Source organism: Lissotriton vulgaris, chromosome 5 (genome assembly GCF_964263255.1).
Source record: "Lissotriton vulgaris chromosome 5, aLisVul1.2, whole genome shotgun sequence".
Classification (NCBI taxonomy): Eukaryota; Metazoa; Chordata; class Amphibia; order Caudata; family Salamandridae; genus Lissotriton; species Lissotriton vulgaris.
The window spans coordinates 1,545,793,844-1,545,805,988 of NC_141693.1; the positions used below are offsets into that span (position 1 = coordinate 1,545,793,844).

At 47.3% G+C, this 12,145-nt stretch overlaps 6 non-coding genes across 6 annotated transcripts; all 6 read right to left on the reverse strand.

The window, feature by feature from the left end:
* Positions 1-235: 235 nt before the first annotated feature.
* On the reverse strand, positions 236-308 carry TRNAR-CCU (transfer RNA arginine (anticodon CCU)). The gene has a single exon. It is a non-coding gene; the product is annotated as a tRNA-Arg (tRNA).
* A 1,522-nt stretch (positions 309-1,830) lies between these two features.
* Positions 1,831-1,903, reverse strand: TRNAR-CCU (transfer RNA arginine (anticodon CCU)). Its single transcript has one exon. It is a non-coding gene; the product is annotated as a tRNA-Arg (tRNA).
* Positions 1,904-2,707: 804 nt separating this feature from the next.
* TRNAR-UCG (transfer RNA arginine (anticodon UCG)) lies at positions 2,708-2,780 on the reverse strand. Its single transcript has one exon. It is a non-coding gene; the product is annotated as a tRNA-Arg (tRNA).
* A 644-nt stretch (positions 2,781-3,424) lies between these two features.
* On the reverse strand, positions 3,425-3,497 carry TRNAR-CCU (transfer RNA arginine (anticodon CCU)). Its single transcript has one exon. It is a non-coding gene; the product is annotated as a tRNA-Arg (tRNA).
* Positions 3,498-11,243: 7,746 nt separating this feature from the next.
* On the reverse strand, positions 11,244-11,316 carry TRNAR-UCG (transfer RNA arginine (anticodon UCG)). The gene has a single exon. It is a non-coding gene; the product is annotated as a tRNA-Arg (tRNA).
* A 644-nt stretch (positions 11,317-11,960) lies between these two features.
* Positions 11,961-12,033, reverse strand: TRNAR-CCU (transfer RNA arginine (anticodon CCU)). The gene has a single exon. It is a non-coding gene; the product is annotated as a tRNA-Arg (tRNA).
* Between the last annotated feature and the right edge of the window lie 112 nt (positions 12,034-12,145).

The window sequence follows — 12,145 nt, forward strand, 5'->3', positions numbered from 1 at the left end:
ATCCAATTCAAATCATTTTTTCCAAAGGAATATCTTCTGCTGGGTCAAAGTTGCATCTGACAAAGATAGGTGTTTAATAATCTACTTTGTAGTTTCAGAACACCAACATAAGTCCGGAGAGTACAGAAGTAAAATGGTACCATTTCAAAGTTCCTAATACCTCATAAGCTTCTGAGGGGAAGCATGTAATAAATAAATAAATTTTTCTAGAAAAGTAATAGTGGATATTGGTTTTCACCTCAGATGGGACTCGAACCCACAATCCCTGGCTTAGGAGGCCAGTGCCTTATCCATTAGGCCACTGAGGCACAGATGAACACTTGCAGTCTAGAGGCATTATTTAAATGTATTCAACCGTCAAACACTGGTGTCTGCACACAGGACATTTCTCAGTTCTCTCCATAAGTAAACTTCCCATTTTCATCCTCTTCCATCCCCGACTTTAACACTCTGTTCTGTGCTATAATGGAGGCTCTGCATTTCGAGCAAGTGGAGAGAAATTGGAGGAGAACCACTTTCGACTCAACACTTCTTCTTTCCTGGATGCTTTTCTCAATAAACTGGGCTTTGACAGTGGTATCAAGCCGTCCTTGTCTTCAGCAGGACACAGAAACAGGCACCACGTCTCCTAACCAAGTTCAACCACACTCTGCAACTTAATAGACCAATGCTTTACAAATTAGCCAACTGTGTCATCAGCAAAGGCAGCCAATGTGCCAATCCTTTATAATTCTTCTGTAGTACTTTTCTTTCTCGTAGGCAAAATTAGCACTTTAACTGCACAAATCATACAGATTTTTAAACTTGAAGCACTCCATGAACACATACTTACACACCTTGCATTTCATCTACACACCCTTAAGCTAAAAACCCATTCTGTCAAGTCAAAATTCTGCAACCCTATTACATATTCAGTGAGTGTACATAGAAGCACTTCTTAATGCCACTAACATGGACAAGATTTTAGGCTGAAGATGCAATCTAAATGACTGTGCAGTATGTACTCCACTTCATGAATAATTAGGAATGAGAACATGATGGCTATAAGAGTATTGGAAGAGCCTGCTTCCATTCTGAACGGAAAGCTGAGTTGTGTGTCCATTGGCAAAAACCAACCACGAAGGGACTCGAACCCTCAATCTTCTGATCCGAAGTCAGACACCTTATCCATCAGGCCACGCTGTCATATGTCCTGCTGTGCTTATTTTTATAATGTAGGTGGTATGCAAGGATGGGAAATATGATATTGATAGTTATTTAGGTTTACATCCCATTGTGTTTTTTCAGCTCCTTTCAATTAAAGCACTCTTTTGGAATCTATATAATGAGAATGTCACCAGTACGATAAGCTTTTGTTTTCTTTTTTTGCATTTAAACCTCTTTCTTCATGAGATTAATGCTCAGTTGTATGCTTTACATAGCTCTGGATATTTCCAGAAGTGGAGAGAAACTGTTTTGACAGTAGTACAAACTGCTCCTTTCTGGATAAGCCAATTTACACACGTTCAAAGGTTGTATACGTTTCATGAATCCCGCCTTGCCCTATTCAAGTAGCTGAAAGCCTGTCACCACCTCTAGAAACAACAGTTACACCAATCCAATTCAAATCATTTTTTCCAAAGGAATATCTTCTGCCGGGTCAAAGTTGCATCTGACAAAGATAGGTGTTTAAAAATCTACTTTGTAGTTTCAGAACACCAACATGACCCTGAAGAGTACAGAAGTAAAATGGTACCATTTCAAAGTTCCTAATACCTCATAAGCTTCTGAGCGGAAGCATGTAATAAATATATAAATTTTTCTGGAAAAGTAAGAGTGGATATTGGTTTTCACCTCAGATGGGACTCGAACCCACAATCCCTGGCTTAGGAGGCCAGTGCCTTATCCATTAGGCCACTGAGGCACAGATAAACAGTTGCAGTCTAGAGGCATTATTTAAATGTATTCAATCGTCAAATAGTGGTGTCTGCACACAGGACATTTCTCAGTTCTCTCCATAAGTAAACTTCCCATTTTCATCCTCTTCCATCCCCGACTTTAACACTCTTTTCTGTGCTATAATGGAGGCTCTGCATTTCGCGCAATTGGAGAGAAATTGGAGGAGAACCACTTTCGACTCAACACTTCTTCTTTCCTGGATGCTTTTCTCAATAAACTGGGCTTTGACAGTGGTATCAAGCCGTCCTTGTCTTCAGCAGGACACAGAAACAGGCACCAAGTCTCCTAACCAAGTTCAACCACACTCTGCAACTTAATAGACCAATGCTTCACAAATTAGCCAACTGTGTCATCAGCAAAGGCAGCCAATGTGCCAATACTTTATAATTCTTCTGTAGTACTTCTCTTTCTCGTAGGCAAAATTAGCACTTTAACTGCACAAATCATACAGATTTTTTCACTTGAAGCACTCCATGAACACATACTTACACACCTTGCATTTCATCTACACACCCTTAAGCTGAAAACCCATTCTGTCAAGTCAAAATTCTGCAACCCTATTACATATTCCGTGCGTGTACATAGAAGCACTTCTTAATGCCACTAACATGAACAAGATTTTAGGCTGAAGATGCAATCTAAATGACTGTGCAGTATGTACTCCACTTCATGAATAATTAGGAATGAGAACATGATGGCTATAAGAGTATTGGAAGAGCCTGCTTCCATTCTGAATGGAAATCTGAGTTGTGTGACCATTGGCAAAAACCGACCACGAAGGGACTCGAACCCTCAATCTTCTGATCCGAAGTCAGACGCCTTATCCATTAGGCCACGCGGTCATATGTCCTGCTGTGCTTATTTTTATAATGTAGGTGGTATGCAAGGATGGGAAATATGATATTGATAGTTATTTAGGTTTACATCCCATTGTGTGTTTTCAGCTCCTTTCAATTAAAGCACTCTTTTGGAATCTATATAATGAAAATGTCACCAGTACGATAAGCTTTTGTTTTCTTTTTTGCATTTAAACCTCTTTCTTCATGAGAATAAAGCTCAGTTGTATGCTTTACATACCTCTGGATATTTCTAGAGGTGGAGAGAAACTGTTTTGACAGTAGTAAAAACTGCTCCTTTCTGGATATGCCAATTTACACACGCTCAAAGGTTGTATACGTTTCATGAATCCTGACTTGCCCTATTCAAGTAGCTGAAAGCATGTCACCACCTCTAGAAACAACAGTTACACCAATCCAATTCAAATAATTTTTTCCAAAGGAATATCTTCTGCCGGGTCAAAGTTGCATCTGACAAAGATAGGTGTTTAAAAATCTACTTTGTAGTTTCAGAACACCAACATGACTCTGAAGAGTACAGAAGTAAAATGGTACCATTTCAAAGTTCCTAATACCACATAAGCTTCTGAGCGGAAGCATGTAATAAACATATACATTTTTCTGGAAAAGTAAGAGTGGATATTGGTTTTCACCTCAGATGGGACTCGAACCCACATTCCCTGGCTTAGGAGGCCAGTGCCTTATCCATTAGGCCACTGAGGCACAGATAAACAGTTGCAGTCTAGAGGCATTATTTAAATGTATTCAATCGTCAAATAGTGGTGTCTGCACACAGGACATTTCTCAGTTCTCTCCATATGGCCGAGATACCCGCCACCCCCTCTCAACACAATCCCCAAGAATTGGGAAACCGGAAACAGTTCTTGAACTTTTGGAAGGCGGGAAGGGAGTCACCCTTCCCGGCCGTATTTATTAAAATATGAAACAAAAGAAAACATTAAAATAACAGTTTCATATAATGTACAATTTCATTTCCACATTACGATGTTGGCTAACCTTAACAGATCTCTAATACAAAGGTTCTCCTAGCCGATCTAACATCCTACAAACATTTGACTTGAAATTGTACATCCTAACGTTAAGGGCCAACGGCAAGGTCGTAACCGGTGTCAGATCCCTAAACCAGAAATACCCCCCTCACTTGTGAGAGGGGCGACCGCACCGGGACGTACCTCAAGTGCATCTACCAATTTCCCTTTGTACTTGACGGGGGCCCCAATAAACTCGACGCCATTTAACGGTCGTTCGAGGGCTCGTGTGAGGTGTCTAAAAGGTAGCGTAAACCCCCTCCCGCACCCCACACAACTTACCCATCTGCCGTCGCAGATGTCCTGGCCCCGGGAAATTACCCAGGAGGGGCCGTAGCCCCTCCTATCCAGGAAGGGGCCTTGACCACCTTTCCTTTCCTTCCGGCGGCCTCTCCTTAGACAGGACCGCCTCCCCGTTGAGGGGCCAATTGGCCACCTCCCCTGCGCGCTCCCATCCATAATGGGTGACGCCCCCTCATAGGGATCTTCCAATTACTGCTCACCGATCATGACCTTACCGCCCGACCAAAATAAATACGACAGTTCTACCTAAGTTACTAAGATTTACAAAGCAAAACAACATTTATTATTAGGCGAAAATGCTGATCAATCCTTGTTCAAAATTACTTTATTTGCAAAACATACTGAAAATAACCAATCTTTATTGCATCGTTAAGAAATTTCACGACGATCATCACAGCCTGTAAGAAAACAGATAAAACCAAAGATACTATATCAACTGTATTTCCCACGAATTGCTGTCCTCAGGGGCTGGTGGGTGGGTCAAATTTGCTCTTTGTTCCGTCTCGAGCTCACGTGCAGCGGGGAGGTGCAGCTTCAGAGCACAGGAACAAGAGGATGCTTTCTTGGCTTCCGCTCCTTTTATCCGTCTTCAGGGTGGGCGTGAACCCGCCCCCGCCTGCCTCCGAGGGCGTGGCCGGCCGCGTTGGTGTCTAGGCCAGCCCACTCTAGGGCGGGAAAAAGGCGCGCCCCGGCTACGCCGCTTCGGGCATACCAGCCGAGACCCGCCTCCCGCCCAAGATGGCTTCCCGGGGGGATCGTAATACTCCACCATACGTTCGGGGGGACCGATTGGTCGCCCCTTTCCATATGGCCGAGATACCCGCCACCCCCTCTCAACACAATCCCCAAGAATTGGGAAACCGGAAACAGTTCTTGAACTTTTGGAAGGCGGGAAGGGAGTCACCCTTCCCGGCCGTATTTATTAAAATATGAAACAAAAGAAAACATTAAAATAACAGTTTCATATAATGTACAATTTCATTTCCACATTACGATGTTGGCTAACCTTAACAGATCTCTAATACAAAGGTTCTCCTAGCCGATCTAACATCCTACAAACATTTGACTTGAAATTTTACATCCTAACGTTAAGGGCCAACGGCAAGGTCGTAACCGGTGTCAGATCCCTAAACCAGAAATACCCCCCTCACTTGTGAGAGGGGCGACCGCACCGGGACGTACCTCAAGTGCATCTACCAATTTCCCTTTGTACTTGACGGGGGCCCCAATAAACTCGACGCCATTTAACGGTCGTTCGAGGGCTCGTGTGAGGTGTCTAAAAGGTAGCGTAAACCCCCTCCCGCACCCCACACAACTTACCCATCTGCCGTCGCAGATGTCCTGGCCCCGGGAAATTACCCAGGAGGGGCCGTAGCCCCTCCTATCCAGGAAGGGGCCTTGACTACCTTTCCTTTCCTTCCGGCGGCCTCTCCTTAGACAGGACCGCCTCCCCGTTGAGGGGCCAATTGGCCACCTCCCCCGCGTGCTCCCATCCGTAATGGGTGACGCCCCCTCATAGGGATCTTCCAATTACTGCTCACCGATCATGACCTTACCGCCACAGGCCGGATAGTTGACCGGCTATCCGGACCCCCCACAACACTCCTACCTAAAGGTCATGCTGTAAACTCCTTAACCATGCTATGAAGTCTCCTATGAGTAATTCGTTCCCCACCCGGGACAAATGAACCCCGTCCCCCAGATACATACTGTCCCCTTTAATACAACCATGCGAAACAGAATGCAGTGTACTTGAACGAAACAATCTACTCATTTTATTATTAATTTTCCTTACTGAATGATTCAGCGCAGAAACAGAAATAGCCCCCCGCCACACTTTCCGTGGGATCATATGGGACCATGCAATTGTGCACCCTGGAACTCTTCTCGCCAACCAACTTACCGTGAAAAGCATCGCCTCAAGAAGAAGTCGTCTACCAGTGGCCACCAAATCATTGCCCCCAAGATGTACTATGACTACAGACGGCGGTGACCTTGTCCGCCCTAACAAACCCTCGAAAAATGAGCGAAACTGGTCAATACAGAGCCCGCCCCTTCCGTAGAAGGACACACTGTACCCGTATTCCCCAGCCACGTGAATCATGTCACCTGCTTTGAATACGTCCGCGGCACGCCTCACGTATGAGTGGCCCACGACCCACACCTCCTTTTTCACAGCCGGCAATGTCTGACCGCTGGCCCCCTGGTGTCGGGTCGACAGGACAGTCCGCCCCGCCTCGTAGGCTTGCGCAACTGAAAACCAAACAAAAACAAGAAGCGTGAGTACATCATAACAGCTTCACAACATGTGCAACCGCACATACCTCTTATAACAGTTCGAGGACCAACGCCCCACACGTTTTACTTGTTCAACGTTCAGACCCCTGGCTGTAGCTTCTGTGGCAGCCCCTATCCGAAAGGAATGGGTCCCAAAGTCGCCGGGGTTCAAGCCCGCGGCAGAAATCGACATCGCAAGCACCCGCCGAAACTGAAACCTCGTCAGTGGGGTGGCGTCAGCGTGTCTTAACAAGGTCCCCCCCCATGCTGCCACCCTCTGTGCTAAATATTCCTCTACGCACCCCACAGGGCACATGGCAGACCCGGGGATCCTCCGGATGATTACGCAGTCCCCGATCGCATCCTGATCGGATTTGGACCTGACAAACGAGACCGTCATTGTCTCCTCCCTGACCTGAATGTGTTCCCGGCACAGTCCCCCCATCGTATCCTGCTTGTTCCTTGCCACTAATTCGCTTACCCGCATAGCCCCATGGAATGCTAATGCAAATGCGGCTCGGAACAACACTGCTTCGTACTGGGATGAACATGTTACCGGTAGCACGGATAATAACAGGGCCAACCTATCCAGACCTATCGGGTGCCTATCGTCTACTCTGCGACCCTCAAGGCGTTGCCACCCACGTAGCGCTTTTTGCACAACGAAAGACGCTGTCGGGTCCTGGATCCCATGAGCCCTTGCCATGAAGGAAATGGTGGCCCGATGCCTCTGGGCCGTAGCTACTGACTTGCCTGCGTGACGTAAAGAGAGCAGGAATCTCACTACACATTCTTCCAGACCCCAAAGCTCCCTCCCGGCAATACCCAAAAAGGCCCAATAGGAACGGAACGCCCCTTCATATGCCTTCCTCGTCTGGGGTGCTAAACTCTCTCCCACGAGGTTTTGTAGTTCGGGGCACCGAGAGACCAGAGAGCTTCGGGAAAGGGTGCCGCCACCGGGTCCGCTGTGGGCAGAAAACCCCAGAAGGCCTGCATACGGAAACGAGAGAGCGCATCAGCCGCTTGGTTCATTACCCCCGGCACGTGTCGCGCCCTAAACAGTACATTCAGTTGCATGCACAGCAACACAATTTCTTTGAGCAGCCTCAGAATCAATTTGCAACGTGCTGCCTGGCTATTGATACACTCAACCACGGTCATGTTATCCGACCAGAACACCACAGAGTGATCCCTAAACCCTTCTGGCCATGTTTTCAAGGCTACCAGAATAGGGAATAGTTCGAGAAAGGCAATGTTACTCGTCAACCCGCACTCATGCCACCATGACGGCCATCTTTGAGCCGACCATTGTGTACCCAATATGGCGCCAAAACCCACACTCCCCGCCGAGTCTGTCCACAGCCCCAGCTCCTCGGAAGACACTGCCGGTTTATTCCAGACAATTCGACCATTGAAATCCGCCAGGAATGCAATCCAAATGCGCATGTCCTGGCGAACCTCTGCCGAGAGTCTCGTACGGTGATGTCCTTCCCTCAAGCCGACCATGGACTGTGCAATCGAGCGGGAAAAGGGGCGTGCCATCGGCATTACTCTTAGGGCAAAATTCAACTGACCAACCACCTGTTGCAATTGATGCAAGTTCACTTTCGTTGCACGAATACATGTCTCAAGGGATAACCTGAATTTTAACACTTTTTCTTTAGGTAAACGAAAACAACCCTCCACCGAGTCGAGCTCGATCCCCAGAAACTCAATCAAGGTCGAGGGACCCACCGTCTTACCTGGCGCCAATGGCACACCGAATTGATTCATTAGGACACAAAATTCATGTAAGGCCTGTCCACACTCAGAATCCCCGGCTGCCCCCAGAAACAAAAAGTCATCGAGATAGTGCATAACATGTTGAAAACCTGTCTTTCTTGTGAAAACCCACTGCAGAAAACAACTGAATTTCTCAAAATAAGCACATGAAATCGAGCATCCCATTGGCATACATTTATCCATGTAATAGCGACCCTGAAACTGAAAACCAAGGAGACGCTGATCGTCTGGGTGTACCGGGAGCAACCGGAACGCTGACTCGATGTCCGATTTGGCCATCAGCGTCCCGGGCCCCAGGCGATTCAACATGGCTACGGCCTCATCGAAAGATGCGTACCGCACCGAACATACTTCCGGGTCTATCGCGTCATTCACGGAAAGACCATGTGGGGCTGACAAATTATGTATCAGCCGAAACTCACCCGGGTCCTTCTTGGGAACCCCCCCTAGAGGAGAACACACAAAATTAGCAACTGGTGGCAAATCGAATGGACCGGCGACACGACCTCGAGCCACCTCTTTCCCAATCTTCACCTGCACCACTGCCGTGTGCTGTAAGACCGACAATTGATTCTTACAGTCTGGTACCCCCTGAAAATCCCCCACTGGGATGCGGAAACCGTATGAAAACCTGTTCCGTAACACCCCAGCGGAGGCATGATCTGGGTATTCGCTGAGCCAAGGAATCATCGCCATGGTATCAATCGGAGCCGGTAAAGGCGCCCCTCAGACTATATTAGACCTGTTTGGCGCCTCCCTTACCACCGTTATCACCCGTTTTGGCTCTGCACATGGACTCAGGATGGGATGGCTGCCCGCACCCCCCACACTCATGTCTAAATTTGCATGACCCCTGGGGCCTGGTACATTTGCCCCTGTTAAAATTCCAACAGATCCCCCTTTTACCTGTGTTGCCATTCGGCTTCGTGTGGAACTCGTTACCTGTACCCGTCCGAAAGGGCGTCCCGGAGTTTTGGCAGGAGGATTCCCCCCCGTTACTCCCCACTAATGGTACCTTCAACATCCCTGTACTCTCCATTTTTTGCCAAGACACAGAGTCGTAACAATCCCAGGACAACAACGGGTTGTGTTCTTTAGCTTTTCTAAACAGGTTATCATAACAGAACCACTGATTGCCCCCATATGCTACAGAATACTCCATAATACGTGACTGATAGATGGGTAACTCGGTCAACAACTCAGGCCTGCGCTCCCCCATGATGGAAGTGAAAATTCCCCACGCTCTGCCCCAAGTACCAATGGTCTCGTCGACCTTAAAGGCGGCCATTTTTGCACGCCAAACACTCGGATGCATGAGCTCTTTTTGACTCTTTACCTGCTCGATCTCGTAATGGTCCGTAAGCAATGAAAACATGTTTATATATTTATCCGCCCAAATCAATTCCTTGACTTCTAGTGGGACGTGCTGGGCAATCTTCTCCTTTCGAGAAGGCGCAGACTCCCCCCCCGCAATCGGCAATGGCCGCTTACCTGAAGTAGACCCCACGCTTGTCGCCGAACTTGGGCCTGCTGTACTTCCAACCGCCGGGACCTGCGGGGGAACAAGAGATGGAGTCTTCGCAGCCTCCCTAGATTCCCGCAGTTGCCTCATCACTGCCCGGGCATCGTCAGCCGTGGCGCCCTCGCTATCGTTTCCCAACCACGCTGCCAATTGCGCCGCTAACTCGGGGGGCATATCCTCCCTGTTCGCAGGGGTGACCACCACAGGGATTGGATTCCCCTCCTTTGGCGCCGGGGTTGGCTCCTCTCGTGGCACTCCGGGAACCGGGGTCTCCCCCCCAAGTGCTCCCCTTCTGGGCCTCTTGCTCCTTCCACCGGGAATTGTTCCCTGCAAAGGCCGTTTCGATCCTCCCTCCCCGTCCTTAGACTCAACCTTTCTCTTTAGATCGGCTATCTCCTTCATGAGTATGCGGAGCATCTCCTCGGTACCGACCCGCTTTCCGACCTTCTTAGGCATTCTTAGACGGGATATCTGTAAGACAAAAAGAAGGATTACAACGCTCAAAATTGCTCTTCGTTCCGTCTCGAGCTCACGTGCAGCGGGGAGGTGCAGCTTCAGAGCACAGGAACAAGAGGATGCTTTCTTGGCTTCCGCTCCTTTTATCCGTCTTCAGGGTGGGCGTGAACCCGCCCCCGCCTGCCTCCGAGGGCGTGGCCGGCCGCGTTGGTGTCTAGGCCAGCCCACTCTAGGGCGGGAAAAAGGCGCGCCCCGGCTACGCCGCTTCGGGCATACCAGCCGAGACCCGCCTCCCGCCCAAGATGGCTTCCCGGGGGGATCGTGGTACTCCACCATACGTTCGGGGGGACCGATTGGTCGCCCCTTTCCATAAGTAAACTTCCCATTTTCATCCTCTTCCATCCCCGACTTTAACACTCTTTTCTGTGCTATAATGGAGGCTCTGCATTTCGCGCAAGTGGAGAGAAATTGGAGGAGAACCACTTTCGACTCAACACTTCTTCTTTCCTGGATGCTTTTCTCAATAAACTGGGCTTTGACAGTGGTATCAAGCCGTCCTTGTCTTCAGCAGGACACAGAAACAGGCACCAAGTCTCCTAACCAAGTTCAACCACACTCTGCAACTTAATAGACCAATGCTTCACAAATTAGCCAACTGTGTCATCAGCAAAGGCAGCCAATGTGCCAATCCTTTATAATTCTTCTGTAGTACTTCTCTTTCTCGTAGGCAAAATTAGCACTTTAACTGCACAAATCATACAGATTTTTACACTTGAAGCACTCCATGGACACATACTTACACACCTTGCATTTCATCTACACACCCTTAAGCTGAAAACCCATTCTGTCAAGTCAAAATTCTGCAACCCTATTACATATTCCGTGCGTGTACATGGAAGCACTTCTTAATGCCACTAACATGAACAAGATTTTAGGCTGAAGATGCAATCTAAATGACTGTGCAGTATGTACTCCACTTCATGAATAATTAGGAATGAGAACATGATGGCTATAAGAGTATTGGAAGAGCCTGCTTCCATTCTGAATGGAAATCTGAGTTGTGTGACCATTGGCAAAAACCGACCACGAAGGGACTCGAACCCTCAATCTTCTGATCCGAAGTCAGACGCCTTATCCATTAGGCCACGCGGTCATATGTCCTGCTTTGCTTATTTTTATAATGTAGGTGGTATGCAAGGATGGGAAATATGATATTGATAGTTATTTAGGTTTGCATCCCATTGTGTGTTTTCAGCTCCTTTCAATTAAAGCACTCATTTGGAATCTATATAATGAAAATGTCACCAGTACGATAAGCTTTTGTTTTCTTTTTTGCATTTAAACCTCTTTCTTCATGAGATTAAAGCTCAGTTGTATGCTTTACATAGCTCTGGATATTTCCAGAGGTGGAGAGAAACTGTTGTGACAGTAGTAAAAACTGCTCCTTTCTGGATATGTCAATTTACACACGCTCAAAGGTTGTATACGTTTCATGAATCCTGCCTGGCCCTATTCAAGTAGCTGAAAGCCTGTCACCACCTCTAGAAACAACAGTTACACCAATCCAATTCAAATCATTTTTTCCAAAGGAATATCTTCTCCTGGGTCAAAGTTGCATCTGACAAAGATAGGTGTTTAAAAATCTACTTTGTAGTTTCAGAACACCAACATGACCCTGAAGAGTACAGAAGTAAAATGGGACCATTTCAAAGTTCCTAATACCACATAAGCTTATGAGCGGAAGCATGTTATAAATATATACATTTTTCTGGAAAAGTAAGAGCGGATATCGGTTTTCACCTCAGATGGGACTCGAACCCACAATCCCTGGCTTAGGAGGCCAGTGCCTTATCCATTAGGCCACTGAGGCACAAATAAACAGTTGCAGTCTAGAGGCATTATTTAAATGTATTCAATCTTTAAACACTGGTGTCTGCACACAGGACATTTCTCAGTTCTCTCCATAAGTAAACTTCCCATTT